This window comes from Ambystoma mexicanum, unplaced genomic scaffold (assembly GCF_040938575.1).
Source record: "Ambystoma mexicanum isolate Mex_15411 unplaced genomic scaffold, UKY_AmexF1_1 Mex_scaf46, whole genome shotgun sequence".
In the NCBI taxonomy this organism is placed as follows: Eukaryota; Metazoa; Chordata; class Amphibia; order Caudata; family Ambystomatidae; genus Ambystoma; species Ambystoma mexicanum.
Window position 1 is genome coordinate 1,053,195 of NW_027182462.1, and position 16,784 is coordinate 1,069,978.

The 16,784-nt window shown below is 43.5% G+C and overlaps 18 non-coding genes across 18 annotated transcripts; 4 read left to right on the forward strand and 14 right to left on the reverse strand.

Moving 5' to 3' along the window:
• Nucleotides 1-37: 37 nt before the first annotated feature.
• TRNAS-GCU (transfer RNA serine (anticodon GCU)) lies at nt 38-119 on the reverse strand. The gene has a single exon. It is a non-coding gene; the product is annotated as a tRNA-Ser (tRNA).
• Nucleotides 120-1,875: 1,756 nt separating this feature from the next.
• TRNAI-UAU (transfer RNA isoleucine (anticodon UAU)) lies at nt 1,876-1,970 on the forward strand. The gene is made up of 2 exons: nt 1,876-1,913; nt 1,935-1,970. It is a non-coding gene; the product is annotated as a tRNA-Ile (tRNA).
• Nucleotides 1,971-3,469: 1,499 nt separating this feature from the next.
• On the reverse strand, nt 3,470-3,541 carry TRNAT-CGU (transfer RNA threonine (anticodon CGU)). Its single transcript has one exon. It is a non-coding gene; the product is annotated as a tRNA-Thr (tRNA).
• A 546-nt stretch (nt 3,542-4,087) lies between these two features.
• Nucleotides 4,088-4,169, reverse strand: TRNAS-GCU (transfer RNA serine (anticodon GCU)). Its single transcript has one exon. It is a non-coding gene; the product is annotated as a tRNA-Ser (tRNA).
• Nucleotides 4,170-4,856: 687 nt separating this feature from the next.
• On the reverse strand, nt 4,857-4,925 carry TRNAT-UGU (transfer RNA threonine (anticodon UGU)). Its single transcript has one exon. It is a non-coding gene; the product is annotated as a tRNA-Thr (tRNA).
• A 1,022-nt stretch (nt 4,926-5,947) lies between these two features.
• Nucleotides 5,948-6,042, forward strand: TRNAI-UAU (transfer RNA isoleucine (anticodon UAU)). Its single transcript has 2 exons — nt 5,948-5,985; nt 6,007-6,042. It is a non-coding gene; the product is annotated as a tRNA-Ile (tRNA).
• A 1,488-nt stretch (nt 6,043-7,530) lies between these two features.
• TRNAT-CGU (transfer RNA threonine (anticodon CGU)) lies at nt 7,531-7,602 on the reverse strand. The gene has a single exon. It is a non-coding gene; the product is annotated as a tRNA-Thr (tRNA).
• Nucleotides 7,603-8,148: 546 nt separating this feature from the next.
• On the reverse strand, nt 8,149-8,230 carry TRNAS-GCU (transfer RNA serine (anticodon GCU)). The gene has a single exon. It is a non-coding gene; the product is annotated as a tRNA-Ser (tRNA).
• Nucleotides 8,231-8,917: 687 nt separating this feature from the next.
• Nucleotides 8,918-8,990, reverse strand: TRNAT-UGU (transfer RNA threonine (anticodon UGU)). The gene has a single exon. It is a non-coding gene; the product is annotated as a tRNA-Thr (tRNA).
• A 464-nt stretch (nt 8,991-9,454) lies between these two features.
• On the reverse strand, nt 9,455-9,531 carry TRNAS-GCU (transfer RNA serine (anticodon GCU)). The gene has a single exon. It is a non-coding gene; the product is annotated as a tRNA-Ser (tRNA).
• Nucleotides 9,532-10,011: 480 nt separating this feature from the next.
• TRNAI-UAU (transfer RNA isoleucine (anticodon UAU)) lies at nt 10,012-10,106 on the forward strand. The gene is made up of 2 exons: nt 10,012-10,049; nt 10,071-10,106. It is a non-coding gene; the product is annotated as a tRNA-Ile (tRNA).
• Nucleotides 10,107-11,594: 1,488 nt separating this feature from the next.
• On the reverse strand, nt 11,595-11,666 carry TRNAT-CGU (transfer RNA threonine (anticodon CGU)). Its single transcript has one exon. It is a non-coding gene; the product is annotated as a tRNA-Thr (tRNA).
• Nucleotides 11,667-12,212: 546 nt separating this feature from the next.
• TRNAS-GCU (transfer RNA serine (anticodon GCU)) lies at nt 12,213-12,294 on the reverse strand. Its single transcript has one exon. It is a non-coding gene; the product is annotated as a tRNA-Ser (tRNA).
• A 687-nt stretch (nt 12,295-12,981) lies between these two features.
• On the reverse strand, nt 12,982-13,054 carry TRNAT-UGU (transfer RNA threonine (anticodon UGU)). Its single transcript has one exon. It is a non-coding gene; the product is annotated as a tRNA-Thr (tRNA).
• A 464-nt stretch (nt 13,055-13,518) lies between these two features.
• On the reverse strand, nt 13,519-13,595 carry TRNAS-GCU (transfer RNA serine (anticodon GCU)). Its single transcript has one exon. It is a non-coding gene; the product is annotated as a tRNA-Ser (tRNA).
• Nucleotides 13,596-14,075: 480 nt separating this feature from the next.
• TRNAI-UAU (transfer RNA isoleucine (anticodon UAU)) lies at nt 14,076-14,170 on the forward strand. Its single transcript has 2 exons — nt 14,076-14,113; nt 14,135-14,170. It is a non-coding gene; the product is annotated as a tRNA-Ile (tRNA).
• Nucleotides 14,171-15,669: 1,499 nt separating this feature from the next.
• TRNAT-CGU (transfer RNA threonine (anticodon CGU)) lies at nt 15,670-15,741 on the reverse strand. Its single transcript has one exon. It is a non-coding gene; the product is annotated as a tRNA-Thr (tRNA).
• Nucleotides 15,742-16,287: 546 nt separating this feature from the next.
• On the reverse strand, nt 16,288-16,369 carry TRNAS-GCU (transfer RNA serine (anticodon GCU)). The gene has a single exon. It is a non-coding gene; the product is annotated as a tRNA-Ser (tRNA).
• Nucleotides 16,370-16,784: the final 415 nt, after the last annotated feature.

A 16,784-nucleotide genomic window follows, 5' to 3' on the forward strand; every position in this document is an offset into this window, starting at 1 on the left:
TGGTCTATGTTTAAATGCAGACTATAAAGAAAAAATACGACGAAGGTGGGATTCGAACCCACGCGTGCAGAGCACAATGGATTAGCAGTCCATCGCCTTAACCACTCGGCCACCTCGTCTGTTTGGGAACGGTGCTCGAGTCCCATGCTTAAAGAAGAGATAAAACAATGGTGGTGCAAAGTCAGTGAAAAATAGATCATGTTTGTCATAATAGAAACAAGATCGTTGACTCGTTCTTCCTTACCCGGCCATTGATAGATAAACACATCAAGTTGAAGTTCAGAAAAATATAACAAGAGCTCCTGGAGGGTTCACAACACTAATCCAGAGGAAGGTGCTTGAGCTTCCGTATGGCACACCATTAGTAGTAAAACCAGCATAACGCAAGCTCCAGTTTCCCAGTGTTTGGCATCATTCAACGTTTCCAGCCAAGATCAAAGTTCAGATGCTGCTGCTTCCTGTGATGTCATTGAATTTAAATAGTGAGTGATGGCAATAACCCTTTTCCAATTAAATTTTGCCACATCAACGTCCCTGAAAATAGAGAAAGGCGTGCAACCCAGAACCGCTGTACTGTTCAATAGAGTAAGGGCTTCACCGTGATCATCTGTCATCACAAGATTATCAAGGTCTTTTTCTTGAAGAAATTAGGTCCAGAAAGCCGACCTTCCCCACAGACTATTCAGACACCTTGCGCTTGTGGCTTTGTTATAGGCCCGAATCCATTGGTAAAAGGTTGCACAGGTACAATGTGCAATATCAGTTCCTATTCAACAATGTTCAAGAAAATTACCATTTGGAGGCCCTGATGAGGATCGACAAGACCAGTGCTCTGCCACTGAGCTACAGAGCCCCTCAGGTTACGACGCATAACAGCAACACAACGAGCACACAACATGATGTTTACTGGGTAGACATATTTGAAGGGTGTGTGAGAATGTATGTATATGATTGTGATTTGACCTGTTTTTTTCTGGCCGATTTTTTGAGGAGCAGCTAATTTGTGCGTATTCCGTGCAATTTTAGGGTGACTAATGAGGAGATGTGATGCGTGAAAGTTGAAAAAAACATGTACATGGCAGCAGAGAGACAATATGGATATTACCTTTGCTTTTTTAAATTTCTATCCGGATTCTGGCTCAAAGGGTAGTCAAGCACAGCAGATTGCATTCCTGCCAGTAACACGACAACCTTGTTTGTGTCCTTCTTAATCAACTAACATGCATATTTTCACTTTTGTCTGTATGTTCTTTGAAAGCCAATGGCAATGGTGCTTAGAGCAATGCAGATGTTTAAAAAAGATTTCAAAAGTTAAAATCGACAAAGGTGGGATTCGAAACCACGCGTGTACAGTAGATTAGCAGTCTATCCCCTTAACCACTCGGCCACCTCGTCTACAGGGATTATGTTAGGCATTCAAGTCTTTACAGGTAATAACACAAACATCTTCAAAATAGAACCACAATGCGTTCCTTGTTGAGGTACATCCAGCCGTTTGCAGGAAAACTGCCTCACTTGCTGTTGAGAAAAATTCATCAAAGTCCTGGGGTGTTTATAGGCATCGCCAAGATGACATTGGGAGGTGTTTCAATTGACACGTGTTGAATATGAGGAAGAGCATCATGCTGGCTCCAGTGGCACTGCCTGCAGCATGACAAAAATGTAGAAGGGACATTTGACTGCACCATTGGCTGAACATCAGTGGCAAAGTGTATATCAGGCTAAAAGGTAAGCTCCAGTGGCACAATATGGGCACTACAAGGCACCCATAATTTGGTGTCAGCTAAAAAGACAATGCCAGAGCTTGTGGGTGCTTTTGTACACTTGTGTGTGTGTTTGTGGGTGTAGTTTCATGTCGAAAACCAAAACACAGCAGCTCCAGTGGCGCAATCGGTTAGCGCGCGGTACTTATACAGCAGTACATGCAGTGAGCAATGCCGAGGTTGTGAGTTCAAGCCTCACCTAGAGCAACTTTGGAACTTTTTACTAATTCACCTCAAAACTGAATTATTGAACCAATAAATGTTCTGGACATTTTTTGGTTCACCTCAAGGTTTCCTTGATTGTCAGTTAATGTTGTATGACAGCTCCTCTGCCTTTTAGACATGGAATACTCATAGCAAGTTATTTATGGGGTGTTTGCGCTTTAAATACAGCTACGGAGGGTTTTTGAAAATAGAACAGAAAATAAAAAATGTCAACTGTTATTATACTCCATTTTCTGCTGAGCACCACTTACGGAAGACATTTGTAAAGGTAGAAAAAGGGTTACTGGAGTAGGATCCAGGAGACAATATCAACTTACAAAGAATAATGTTGTCTATTTACTGCATTATCGCCTTTGAAGCAAACCTCTGAGAATAAATACCCTTTCACTAATCAGGCAGTCACTTTGATAAAATCAAGCAGAACAAGGATGCTGATAGGAACTCGCCTCATTTGCATATGGGCTAGGGCTTCTGGGAGCCATGAGAATTAGGAGTTGAAGGTTTTGCAGATCGAGATTCCTAAAGGGCTGGGCATTTGCACAGACCTCTCCATGCCTGATTGGTGCCGAAGGTTAGTTGCAAGTGGTCCCCTGCTCACCCTACCTTACACAGGGCCATGCCCAGTTAGGCCCCTCAGGGCTAGGCCCGGCAGGGCTAAGCCCGGCGTTTGTCAGGCGTTCGTCAGGCGAAGTGCCTGGACCCCTGCTCATCATACCTCAGAATCTGGTCTAGCTATTGCAGACATGGGGAATGGTGCTTATATCCCATTGACAGCGCCCACAAGCTGCATACTAATAGCCAATGATGTGTGAATGCGGTCAGGGTAGCAGACATATAGAACAATTGGGTGGGTTCGCTTCCGAACTGGATGCACAGGAGCAGGAGAGAATGGCTGTTGGCGATGTATGCAACTTGCTCTGCGTGAACACATCTACCGACCCCTTCCCCTACACACACGGGCACATACACACACACACACACACATAGCCATTGGAGCTATGCAGAGCTAATCAGAAAGATTGGTAATCATTAGAACATGAAAGATATGTGTTCATTTTTTATTAAACTTGTGGACTCCCGCAGAAACGGAGGGACTCACATCTCTAATTGAGGCTTGCTTACCTCTATACAAATGTGTTTGCTGGCTGTCTTTCTTCAACTGGTATGTGCGGTTGTGTCTGTCTTTGTCTTTCAACACGCCTGGCACGTTTACATTATCAAAGAGATGATTGTATGGAGATGGGGAACACCCCTCCGTTGCATTGTGAACTTGAACAGTCTTTTCACCAAAGCAGCTACATGCGACATTGCAAGGTTTTTGTCAGTCTTTGCCTGAAAACATTAGGCCTTCCTCTCGAACTCTATTTCACTCCTTCTGTGGAAGACTTCAATTATGAGGATGCATCCCGTCATAAAAGGTTCTCTGTAGATGGTGCAACTCTGGCTTCTCTTCCCCGTGCTTTTTGAAAATAATCCGCCCGAGGCCCGGATGAGGTTTGAACTCATGACCCCTGGTTTACGAGACCAGTGCTCTGCCACTGAGCTACAAGGCCACCTGCTGCTTGCTCACAGCCAACAACAGAAAGTGCAAAGAAACCATGGGTTTTACCTAGGTAGATCTCCAGGTATATGAATTTCTGGTTGTGTAAAAATGGCTGTATATCTCTGCATGTGTTCAGTACGTCATCATACATCTGATTTGCGAAAGCGTGTGTGCTTATGTTGGTGATACATTGTCGGTATGCGTTTGAGTATGTACTTTTACGGGTATGTATGTATTGAGTAGGATGCTGAACAGGTTCATGAGTTTAGATAGCAGGTCAGAATGATGGCAAAAGGAACATGTAAAAGGCAGACAACTAAAAGAAAAAAGAATTTGGGATGTAAGCTTGGGAGTTTACTAACTGCGCTGATTTTGGCTCCTATAATAGTAAAGAATGGAAACCTACGAGGAAAGTCTTTGACTAATTTCATTCTCCGCCTGCACCAATGAACTTATTTTTACATCTCTATTTCCATATCTGTACTCATTCCTGTCTTTCACAGGGAGGTTGAAAGACTTTGGTCTATGTTTAAATGCAGACTATAAAGAAAAAATACGACGAAGGTGGGATTCGAACCCACGCGTGCAGAGCACAATGGATTAGCAGTCCATCGCCTTAACCACTCGGCCACCTCGTCTGTTTGGGAACGGTGCTCGAGTCCCATGCTTAAAGAAGAGATAAAACAATGGTGGTGCAAAGTCAGTGAAAAATAGATCATGTTTGTCATAATAGAAACAAGATCGTTGACTCGTTCTTCCTTACCCGGCCATTGATAGATAAACACATCAAGTTGAAGTTCAGAAAAATATAACAAGAGCTCCTGGAGGGTTCACAACACTAATCCAGAGGAAGGTGCTTGAGCTTCCGTATGGCACACCATTAGTAGTAAAACCAGCATAACGCAAGCTCCAGTTTCCCAGTGTTTGGCATCATTCAACGTTTCCAGCCAAGATCAAAGTTCAGATGCTGCTGCTTCCTGTGATGTCATTGAATTTAAATAGTGAGTGATGGCAATAACCCTTTTCCAATTAAATTTTGCCACATCAACGTCCCTGAAAATAGAGAAAGGCGTGCAACCCAGAACCGCTGTACTGTTCAATAGAGTAAGGGCTTCACCGTGATCATCTGCATCTGTCATCACAAGATTATCAAGGTCTTTTTCTTGAAGAAATTAGGTCCAGAAAGCCGACCTTCCCCACAGACTATTCAGACACCTTGCGCTTGTGGCTTTGTTATAGGCCCGAATCCATTGGTAAAAGGTTGCACAGGTACAATGTGCAATATCAGTTCCTATTCAACAATGTTCAAGAAAATTACCATTTGGAGGCCCTGATGAGGATCGAACTCACCCCTGGTTTACAAGACCAGTGCTCTGCCACTGAGCTACAGAGCCCCTCAGGTTACGACGCATAACAGCAACACAACGAGCACACAACATGATGTTTACTGGGTAGACATATTTGAAGGGTGTGTGAGAATGTATGTATATGATTGTGATTTGACCTGTTTTTTTCTGGCCGATTTTTTGAGGAGCAGCTAATTTGTGCGTATTCCGTGCAATTTTAGGGTGACTAATGAGGAGATGTGATGCGTGAAAGTTGAAAAAAACATGTACATGGCAGCAGAGAGACAATATGGATATTACCTTTGCTTTTTTAAATTTCTATCCGGATTCTGGCTCAAAGGGTAGTCAAGCACAGCAGATTGCATTCCTGCCAGTAACACGACAACCTTGTTTGTGTCCTTCTTAATCAACTAACATGCATATTTTCACTTTTGTCTGTATGTTCTTTGAAAGCCAATGGCAATGGTGCTTAGAGCAATGCAGATGTTTAAAAAAGATTTCAAAAGTTAAAATCGACAAAGGTGGGATTCGAAACCACGCGTGTACAGTAGATTAGCAGTCTATCTCCTTAACTACTCGGCCACCTCGTCTACAGGGATTATGTTAGGCATTCAAGTCTTTACAGGTAATAACACAAACATCTTCAAAATAGAACCACAATGCGTTCCTTGTTGAGGTACATCCAGCCGTTTGCAGGAAAACTGCCTCACTTGCTGTTGAGAAAAATTCATCAAAGTCCTGGGGTGTTTATAGGCATCGCCAAGATGACATTGGGAGGTGTTTCAATTGACACGTGTTGAATATGAGGAAGAGCATCATGCTGGCTCCAGTGGCACTGCCTGCAGCATGACAAAAATGTAGAAGGGACATTTGACTGCACCATTGGCTGAACATCAGTGGCAAAGTGTATATCAGGCTAAAAGGTAAGCTCCAGTGGCACAATATGGGCACTACAAGGCACCCATAATTTGGTGTCAGCTAAAAAGACAATGCCAGAGCTTGTGGGTGCTTTTGTACACTTGTGTGTGTGTTTGTGGGTGTAGTTTCATGTCGAAAACCAAAACACAGCAGCTCCAGTGGCGCAATCGGTTAGCGCGCGGTACTTATACAGCAGTACATGCAGTGAGCAATGCCGAGGTTGTGAGTTCAAGCCTCACCTGGAGCAACTTTGGAACTTTTTACTAATTCACCTCAAAACTGAATTATTGAACCAATAAATGTTCTGGACATTTTTTGGTTCACCTCAAGGTTTCCTTGATTGTCAGTTAATGTTGTATGACAGCTCCTCTGCCTTTTAGACATGGAATACTCATTGCAAGTTATTTATGGGGTGTTTGCGCTTTAAATACAGCTACGGAGGGTTTTTGAAAATAGAACAGAAAATAAAAAATGTCAACTGTTATTATACTCCATTTTCTGCTGAGCACCACTTACGGAAGACATTTGTAAAGGTAGAAAAAGGGTTACTGGAGTAGGATCCAGGAGACAATATCAACTTACAAAGAATAATGTTGTCTATTTACTGCATTATCGCCTTTGAAGCAAACCTCTGAGAATAAATACCCTTTCACTAATCAGGCAGTCACTTTGATAAAATCAAGCAGAACAAGGATGCTGATAGGAACTCGCCTCATTTGCATATGGGCTAGGGCTTCTGGGAGCCATGAGAATTAGGAGTTGAAGGTTTTGCAGATCGAGATTGCTAAAGGGCTGGGCATTGATACAGACCTCTCCATGCCTGATTGGTGCCGAAGGTTAGTTGCAAGTGGTCCCCTGCTCACCCTACCTTACACAGGGCCATGCCCAGTTAGGCCCCTCAGGGCTAGGCCCGGCAGGGCTAAGCCCGGCGTTTGTCAGGCGAAGTGCCTGGACCCCTGCTCATTATACCTCAGAATCTGGTCTAGCTATTGCAGACATGGGGAATGGTGCTTATATCCCATTGACAGCGCCCACAAGCTGCATACTAATAGCCAATGATGTGTGAATGCGGTCAGGGTAGCAGACATATAGAACAATTGGGTGGGTTCGCTTCCGAACTGGATGCACAGGAGCAGGAGAGAATGGCTGTTGGCGATGTATGCAACTTGCTCTGCGTGAACACATCTACCGACCCCTTCCCCTACACACACGGGCACATACACACACACACACACACATAGCCATTGGAGCTATGCAGAGCTAATCAGAAAGATTGGTAATCATTAGAACATGAAAGATATGTGTTCATTTTTTATTAAACTTGTGGACTCCCGCAGAAACGGAGGGACTCACATCTCTAATTGAGGCTTGCTTACCTCTATACAAATGTGTTTGCTGGCTGTCTTTCTTCAACTGGTATGTGCGGTTGTGTCTGTCTTTGTCTTTCAACACGCCTGGCACGTTTACATTATCAAAGAGATGATTGTATGGAGATGGGGAACACCCCTCCGTTGCATTGTGAACTTGAACAGTCTTTTCACCAAAGCAGCTACATGCGACATTGCAAGGTTTTTGTCAGTCTTTGCCTGAAAACATTAGGCCTTCCTCTCGAACTCTATTTCACTCCTTCTGTGGAAGACTTCAATTATGAGGATGCATCCCGTCATAAAAGGTTCTCTGTAGATGGTGCAACTCTGGCTTCTCTTCCCCGTGCTTTTTGAAAATAATCCGCCCGAGGCCCTGATGAGGTTTGAACTCATGACCCCTGGTTTACGAGACCAGTGCTCTGCCACTGAGCTACAAGGCCACCTGCTGCTTGCTCACAGCCAACAACAGAAAGTGCAAAGAAACCATGGGTTTTACCTAGGTAGATCTCCAGGTATATGAATTTCTGGTTGTGTAAAAATGGCTGTATATCTCTGCATGTGTTCAGTACGTCATCATACATCTGATTTGCGAAAGCGTGTGTGCTTATGTTGGTGATACATTGTCGGTATGCGTTTGAGTATGTACTTTTACGGGTATGTATGTATTGAGTAGGATGCTGAACAGGTTCATGAGTTTAGATAGCAGGTCAGAATGATGGCAAAAGGAACATGTAAAAGGCAGACAACTAAAAGAAAAAAGAATTTGGGATGTAAGCTTGGGAGTTTACTAACTGCGCTGATTTTGGCTCCTATAATAGTAAAGAATGGAAACCTACGAGGAAAGTCTTTGACTAATTTCATTCTCCGCCTGCACCAATGAACTTATTTTTACATCTCTATTTCCATATCTGTACTCATTCCTGTCTTTCACAGGGAGGTTGAAAGACTTTGGTCTATGTTTAAATGCAGACTATAAAGAAAAAATACGACGAAGGTGGGATTCGAACCCACGCGTGCAGAGCACAATGGATTAGCAGTCCATCGCCTTAACCACTCGGCCACCTCGTCTGTTTGGGAACGGTGCTTGAGTCCCATGCTTAAAGAAGAGATAAAACAATGGTGGTGCAAAGTCAGTGAAAAATAGATCATGTTTGTCATAATAGAAACAAGATCGTTGACTCGTTCTTCCTTACCCGGCCATTGATAGATAAACACATCAAGTTGAAGTTCAGAAAAATATAACAAGAGCTCCTGGAGGGTTCACAACACTAATCCAGAGGAAGGTGCTTGAGCTTCCGTATGGCACACCATTAGTAGTAAAACCAGCATAACGCAAGCTCCAGTTTCCCAGTGTTTGGCATCATTCAACGTTTCCAGCCAAGATCAAAGTTCAGATGCTGCTGCTTCCTGTGATGTCATTGAATTTAAATAGTGAGTGATGGCAATAACCCTTTTCCAATTAAATTTTGCCACATCAACGTCCCTGAAAATAGAGAAAGGCGTGCAACCCAGAACCGCTGTACTGTTCAATAGAGTAAGGGCTTCACCGTGATCATCTGCATCTGTCATCACAAGATTATCAAGGTCTTTTTCTTGAAGAAATTAGGTCCAGAAAGCCGACCTTCCCCAAAGACTATTCAGACACCTTGCGCTTGTGGCTTTGTTATAGGCCCGAATCCATTGGTAAAAGGTTGCACAGGTACAATGTGCAATATCAGTTCCTATTCAACAATGTTCAAGAAAATTACCATTTGGAGGGCCTGATGAGGATCGAACTCACGACCCCTGGTTTACAAGACCAGTGCTCTGCCACTGAGCTACAGAGCCCCTCACGTTACGACGCATAACAGCAACACAACGAGCACACAACATGATGTTTACTGGGTAGACATATTTGAAGGGTGTGTGAGAATGTATGTATATGATTGTGATTTGACCTGTTTTTTTCTGGCCGATTTTTTGAGGAGCAGCTAATTTGTGCGTATTCCGTGCAATTTTAGGGTGACTAATGAGGAGATGTGATGCGTGAAAGTTGAAAAAAACATGTACATGGCAGCAGAGAGACAATATGGATATTACCTTTGCTTTTTTAAATTTCTATCCGGATTCTGGCTCAAAGGGTAGTCAAGCACAGCAGATTGCATTCCTGCCAGTAACACGACAACCTTGTTTGTGTCCTTCTTAATCAACTAACATGCATATTTTCACTTTTGTCTGTATGTTCTTTGAAAGCCAATGGCAATGGTGCTTAGAGCAATGCAGATGTTTAAAAAAGATTTCAAAAGTTAAAATCGACAAAGGTGGGATTCGAAACCACGCGTGTACAGTAGATTAGCAGTCCATCGCCTTAACCACTCGGCCACCTCGTCTACAGGGATTATGTTAGGCATTCAAGTCTTTACAGGTAATAACACAAACATCTTCAAAATAGAACCACAATGCGTTCCTTGTTGAGGTACATCCAGCCGTTTGCAGGAAAACTGCCTCACTTGCTGTTGAGAAAAATTCATCAAAGTCCTGGGGTGTTTATAGGCATCGCCAAGATGACATTGGGAGGTGTTTCAATTGACACGTGTTGAATATGAGGAAGAGCATCATGCTGGCTCCAGTGGCACTGCCTGCAGCATGACAAAAATGTAGAAGGGACATTTGACTGCACCATTGGCTGAACATCAGTGGCAAAGTGTATATCAGGCTAAAAGGTAAGCTCCAGTGGCACAATATGGGCACTACAAGGCACCCATAATTTGGTGTCAGCTAAAAAGACAATGCCAGAGCTTGTGGGTGCTTTTGTACACTTGTGTGTGTGTTTGTGGGTGTAGTTTCATGTCGAAAACCAAAACACAGCAGCTCCAGTGGCGCAATCGGTTTGCGCGCGGTACTTATACAGCAGTACATGCAGTGAGCAATGCCGAGGTTGTGAGTTCAAGCCTCACCTGGAGCAACTTTGGAACTTTTTACTAATTCACCTCAAAACTGAATTATTGAACCAATAAATGTTCTGGACATTTTTTGGTTCACCTCAAGGTTTCCTTGATTGTCAGTTAATGTTGTATGACAGCTCCTCTGCCTTTTAGACATGGAATACTCATTGCAAGTTATTTATGGGGTGTTTGCGCTTTAAATACAGCTACGGAGGGTTTTTGAAAATAGAACAGAAAATAAAAAATGTCAACTGTTATTATACTCCATTTTCTGCTGAGCACCACTTACGGAAGACATTTGTAAAGGTAGAAAAAGGGTTACTGGAGTAGGATCCAGGAGACAATATCAACTTACAAAGAATAATGTTGTCTATTTACTGCATTATCGCCTTTGAAGCAAACCTCTGAGAATAAATACCCTTTCACTAATCAGGCAGTCACTTTGATAAAATCAAGCAGAACAAGGATGCTGATAGGAACTCGCCTCATTTGCATATGGGCTAGGGCTTCTGGGAGCCATGAGAATTAGGAGTTGAAGGTTTTGCAGATCGAGATTGCTAAAGGGCTGGGCATTTGCACAGACCTCTCCATGCCTGATTGGTGCCGAAGGTTAGTTGCAAGTGGTCCCCTGCTCACCCTACCTTACACAGGGCCATGCCCAGTTAGGCCCCTCAGGGCTAGGCCCGGCAGGGCTAAGCCCGGCGTTTGTCAGGCGAAGTGCCTGGACCCCTGCTCATTATACCTCAGAATCTGGTCTAGCTATTGCAGACATGGGGAATGGTGCTTATATCCCATTGACAGCGCCCACAAGCTGCATACTAATAGCCAATGATGTGTGAATGCGGTCAGGGTAGCAGACATATAGAACAATTGGGTGGGTTCGCTTCCGAACTGGATGCACAGGAGCAGGAGAGAATGGCTGTTGGCGATGTATGCAACTTGCTCTGCGTGAACACATCTACCGACCCCTTCCCCTACACACACGGGCACATACACACACACACACACACATAGCCATTGGAGCTATGCAGAGCTAATCAGAAAGATTGGTAATCATTAGAACATGAAAGATATGTGTTCATTTTTTATTAAACTTGTGGACTCCCGCAGAAACGGAGGGACTCACATCTCTAATTGAGGCTTGCTTACCTCTATACAAATGTGTTTGCTGGCTGTCTTTCTTCAACTGGTATGTGCGGTTGTGTCTGTCTTTGTCTTTCAACACGCCTGGCACGTTTACATTATCAAAGAGATGATTGTATGGAGATGGGGAACACCCCTCCGTTGCATTGTGAACTTGAACAGTCTTTTCACCAAAGCAGCTACATGCGACATTGCAAGGTTTTTGTCAGTCTTTGCCTGAAAACATTAGGCCTTCCTCTCGAACTCTATTTCACTCCTTCTGTGGAAGACTTCAATTATGAGGATGCATCCCGTCATAAAAGGTTCTCTGTAGATGGTGCAACTCTGGCTTCTCTTCCCCGTGCTTTTTGAAAATAATCCGCCCGAGGCCCTGATGAGGTTTGAACTCATGACCCCTGGTTTACGAGACCAGTGCTCTGCCACTGAGCTACAAGGCCACCTGCTGCTTGCTCACAGCCAACAACAGAAAGTGCAAAGAAACCATGGGTTTTACCTAGGTAGATCTCCAGGTATATGAATTTCTGGTTGTGTAAAAATGGCTGTATATCTCTGCATGTGTTCAGTACGTCATCATACATCTGATTTGCGAAAGCGTGTGTGCTTATGTTGGTGATACATTGTCGGTATGCGTTTGAGTATGTACTTTTACGGGTATGTATGTATTGAGTAGGATGCTGAACAGGTTCATGAGTTTAGATAGCAGGTCAGAATGATGGCAAAAGGAACATGTAAAAGGCAGACAACTAAAAGAAAAAAGAATTTGGGATGTAAGCTTGGGAGTTTACTAACTGCGCTGATTTTGGCTCCTATAATAGTAAAGAATGGAAACCTACGAGGAAAGTCTTTGACTAATTTCATTCTCCGCCTGCACCAATGAACTTATTTTTACATCTCTATTTCCATATCTGTACTCATTCCTGTCTTTCACAGGGAGGTTGAAAGACTTTGGTCTATGTTTAAATGCAGACTATAAAGAAAAAATACGACGAAGGTGGGATTCGAACCCACGCGTGCAGAGCACAATGGATTAGCAGTCCATCGCCTTAACCACTCGGCCACCTCGTCTGTTTGGGAACGGTGCTTGAGTCCCATGCTTAAAGAAGAGATAAAACAATGGTGGTGCAAAGTCAGTGAAAAATAGATCATGTTTGTCATAATAGAAACAAGATCGTTGACTCGTTCTTCCTTACCCGGCCATTGATAGATAAACACATCAAGTTGAAGTTCAGAAAAATATAACAAGAGCTCCTGGAGGGTTCACAACACTAATCCAGAGGAAGGTGCTTGAGCTTCCGTATGGCACACCATTAGTAGTAAAACCAGCATAACGCAAGCTCCAGTTTCCCAGTGTTTGGCATCATTCAACGTTTCCAGCCAAGATCAAAGTTCAGATGCTGCTGCTTCCTGTGATGTCATTGAATTTAAATAGTGAGTGATGGCAATAACCCTTTTCCAATTAAATTTTGCCACATCAACGTCCCTGAAAATAGAGAAAGGCGTGCAACCCAGAACCGCTGTACTGTTCAATAGAGTAAGGGCTTCACCGTGATCATCTGCATCTGTCATCACAAGATTATCAAGGTCTTTTTCTTGAAGAAATTAGGTCCAGAAAGCCGACCTTCCCCACAGACTATTCAGACACCTTGCGCTTGTGGCTTTGTTATAGGCCCGAATCCATTGGTAAAAGGTTGCACAGGTACAATGTGCAATATCAGTTCCTATTCAACAATGTTCAAGAAAATTACCATTTGGAGGGCCTGATGAGGATCGAACTCACGACCCCTGGTTTACAAGACCAGTGCTCTGCCACTGAGCTACAGAGCCCCTCACGTTACGACGCATAACAGCAACACAACGAGCACACAACATGATGTTTACTGGGTAGACATATTTGAAGGGTGTGTGAGAATGTATGTATATGATTGTGATTTGACCTGTTTTTTTCTGGCCGATTTTTTGAGGAGCAGCTAATTTGTGCGTATTCCGTGCAATTTTAGGGTGACTAATGAGGAGATGTGATGCGTGAAAGTTGAAAAAAACATGTACATGGCAGCAGAGAGACAATATGGATATTACCTTTGCTTTTTTAAATTTCTATCCGGATTCTGGCTCAAAGGGTAGTCAAGCACAGCAGATTGCATTCCTGCCAGTAACACGACAACCTTGTTTGTGTCCTTCTTAATCAACTAACATGCATATTTTCACTTTTGTCTGTATGTTCTTTGAAAGCCAATGGCAATGGTGCTTAGAGCAATGCAGATGTTTAAAAAAGATTTCAAAAGTTAAAATCGACAAAGGTGGGATTCGAAACCACGCGTGTACAGTAGATTAGCAGTCCATCGCCTTAACCACTCGGCCACCTCGTCTACAGGGATTATGTTAGGCATTCAAGTCTTTACAGGTAATAACACAAACATCTTCAAAATAGAACCACAATGCGTTCCTTGTTGAGGTACATCCAGCCGTTTGCAGGAAAACTGCCTCACTTGCTGTTGAGAAAAATTCATCAAAGTCCTGGGGTGTTTATAGGCATCGCCAAGATGACATTGGGAGGTGTTTCAATTGACACGTGTTGAATATGAGGAAGAGCATCATGCTGGCTCCAGTGGCACTGCCTGCAGCATGACAAAAATGTAGAAGGGACATTTGACTGCACCATTGGCTGAACATCAGTGGCAAAGTGTATGTCAGGCTAAAAGGTAAGCTCCAGTGGCACAATATGGGCACTACAAGGCACCCATAATTTGGTGTCAGCTAAAAAGACAATGCCAGAGCTTGTGGGTGCTTTTGTACACTTGTGTGTGTGTTTGTGGGTGTAGTTTCATGTCGAAAACCAAAACACAGCAGCTCCAGTGGCGCAATCGGTTTGCGCGCGGTACTTATACAGCAGTACATGCAGTGAGCAATGCCGAGGTTGTGAGTTCAAGCCTCACCTGGAGCAACTTTGGAACTTTTTACTAATTCACCTCAAAACTGAATTATTGAACCAATAAATGTTCTGGACATTTTTTGGTTCACCTCAAGGTTTCCTTGATTGTCAGTTAATGTTGTATGACAGCTCCTCTGCCTTTTAGACATGGAATACTCATTGCAAGTTATTTATGGGGTGTTTGCGCTTTAAATACAGCTACGGAGGGTTTTTGAAAATAGAACAGAAAATAAAAAATGTCAACTGTTATTATACTCCATTTTCTGCTGAGCACCACTTACGGAAGACATTTGTAAAGGTAGAAAAAGGGTTACTGGAGTAGGATCCAGGAGACAATATCAACTTACAAAGAATAATGTTGTCTATTTACTGCATTATCGCCTTTGAAGCAAACCTCTGAGAATAAATACCCTTTCACTAATCAGGCAGTCACTTTGATAAAATCAAGCAGAACAAGGATGCTGATAGGAACTCGCCTCATTTGCATATGGGCTAGGGCTTCTGGGAGCCATGAGAATTAGGAGTTGAAGGTTTTGCAGATCGAGATTGCTAAAGGGCTGGGCATTTGCACAGACCTCTCCATGCCTGATTGGTGCCGAAGGTTAGTTGCAAGTGGTCCCCTGCTCACCCTACCTTACACAGGGCCATGCCCAGTTAGGCCCCTCAGGGCTAGGCCCGGCAGGGCTAAGCCCGGCGTTTGTCAGGCGTTCGTCAGGCGAAGTGCCTGGACCCCTGCTCATCATACCTCAGAATCTGGTCTAGCTATTGCAGACATGGGGAATGGTGCTTATATCCCATTGACAGCGCCCACAAGCTGCATACTAATAGCCAATGATGTGTGAATGCGGTCAGGGTAGCAGACATATAGAACAATTGGGTGGGTTCGCTTCCGAACTGGATGCACAGGAGCAGGAGAGAATGGCTGTTGGCGATGTATGCAACTTGCTCTGCGTGAACACATCTACCGACCCCTTCCCCTACACACACGGGCACATACACACACACACACACACATAGCCATTGGAGCTATGCAGAGCTAATCAGAAAGATTGGTAATCATTAGAACATGAAAGATATGTGTTCATTTTTTATTAAACTTGTGGACTCCCGCAGAAACGGAGGGACTCACATCTCTAATTGAGGCTTGCTTACCTCTATACAAATGTGTTTGCTGGCTGTCTTTCTTCAACTGGTATGTGCGGTTGTGTCTGTCTTTGTCTTTCAACACGCCTGGCACGTTTACATTATCAAAGAGATGATTGTATGGAGATGGGGAACACCCCTCCGTTGCATTGTGAACTTGAACAGTCTTTTCACCAAAGCAGCTACATGCGACATTGCAAGGTTTTTGTCAGTCTTTGCCTGAAAACATTAGGCCTTCCTCTCGAACTCTATTTCACTCCTTCTGTGGAAGACTTCAATTATGAGGATGCATCCCGTCATAAAAGGTTCTCTGTAGATGGTGCAACTCTGGCTTCTCTTCCCCGTGCTTTTTGAAAATAATCCGCCCGAGGCCCGGATGAGGTTTGAACTCATGACCCCTGGTTTACGAGACCAGTGCTCTGCCACTGAGCTACAAGGCCACCTGCTGCTTGCTCACAGCCAACAACAGAAAGTGCAAAGAAACCATGGGTTTTACCTAGGTAGATCTCCAGGTATATGAATTTCTGGTTGTGTAAAAATGGCTGTATATCTCTGCATGTGTTCAGTACGTCATCATACATCTGATTTGCGAAAGCGTGTGTGCTTATGTTGGTGATACATTGTCGGTATGCGTTTGAGTATGTACTTTTACGGGTATGTATGTATTGAGTAGGATGCTGAACAGGTTCATGAGTTTAGATAGCAGGTCAGAATGATGGCAAAAGGAACATGTAAAAGGCAGACAACTAAAAGAAAAAAGAATTTGGGATGTAAGCTTGGGAGTTTACTAACTGCGCTGATTTTGGCTCCTATAATAGTAAAGAATGGAAACCTACGAGGAAAGTCTTTGACTAATTTCATTCTCCGCCTGCACCAATGAACTTATTTTTACATCTCTATTTCCATATCTGTACTCATTCCTGTCTTTCACAGGGAGGTTGAAAGACTTTGGTCTATGTTTAAATGCAGACTATAAAGAAAAAATACGACGAAGGTGGGATTCGAACCCACGCGTGCAGAGCACAATGGATTAGCAGTCCATCGCCTTAACCACTCGGCCACCTCGTCTGTTTGGGAACGGTGCTCGAGTCCCATGCTTAAAGAAGAGATAAAACAATGGTGGTGCAAAGTCAGTGAAAAATAGATCATGTTTGTCATAATAGAAACAAGATCGTTGACTCGTTCTTCCTTACCCGGCCATTGATAGATAAACACATCAAGTTGAAGTTCAGAAAAATATAACAAGAGCTCCTGGAGGGTTCACAACACTAATCCAGAGGAAGGTGCTTGAGCTTCCGTATGGCACACCATTAGTAGTAAAACCAGCATAACGCAAGCTCCAGTTTCCCAGTGTTTGGCATCATTCAACGTTTCCAGCCAAGATCAAAGTTCAGATGCTGCTGCTTCCTGTGATGTCATTGAATTTAAATAGTGAGTGATGGCAATAACCCTTTTCCAATTAAATTTTGCCACATCAACGTCC